At 51.5% G+C, this 456-nt stretch overlaps 1 protein-coding gene across 1 annotated transcript in view; it reads right to left on the bottom strand.

The window, feature by feature from the left end:
• The window catches only part of CHRNB1 (cholinergic receptor nicotinic beta 1 subunit), a 26,276-nt gene that overhangs the window by 21,688 nt on the left and 4,132 nt on the right, over positions 1 to 456 (bottom strand). The gene's annotated exons all lie outside the window — the stretch shown is intronic.

The following is a 456-nucleotide window of genomic DNA, read 5'->3' as shown; positions in this document are numbered from 1 at the left end:
GAACGTGAAGATAAATTATTTTCAACAGTCGCCTCCTTTTGACTGTCGGTGTATCAGTGGGGCAATAACGTTCACAACTGGTGACCTTCTTGGTGTGTTCGCTGAATGCAACTGCAAACCAAACCCGAGCAAGTTTGCCCATCACGTATGTAGAATGAAGGCATCACAGGTTGTGCCTTGGCAGGAGCTTGGGGTTCGGGCGGACCGTCAGTTCAATTCCAACCCAAACTGTTCACATTCAGTCCTGGCTTTGGTTCACCGGGACATTCGCAGAACCAAGATTCCTGTCTGGGTTTGGCGATTTGTCCGAGTGAACAGATGACAGACCGGTTTTTACATCGCGGATTAGGAGATGAGATGGACGGCAATATTGGCTCCTATACAGAGCCGGTGCTAGACTATTTTGCGCCCTAGGCAAGACCAGCTACTTGCCCCCCCCCTCCCCCAGCCCCCCTC

This window comes from Nanorana parkeri, unplaced genomic scaffold (genome assembly GCF_000935625.1).
Source record: "Nanorana parkeri isolate BGI_ZX_2015 unplaced genomic scaffold, ASM93562v1 scaffold2568, whole genome shotgun sequence".
NCBI classification, from domain to species: Eukaryota; Metazoa; Chordata; class Amphibia; order Anura; family Dicroglossidae; genus Nanorana; species Nanorana parkeri.
Note: the sequence above shows the minus strand (reverse complement) of the source record. Positions and strands in the feature narration are given on the sequence as shown.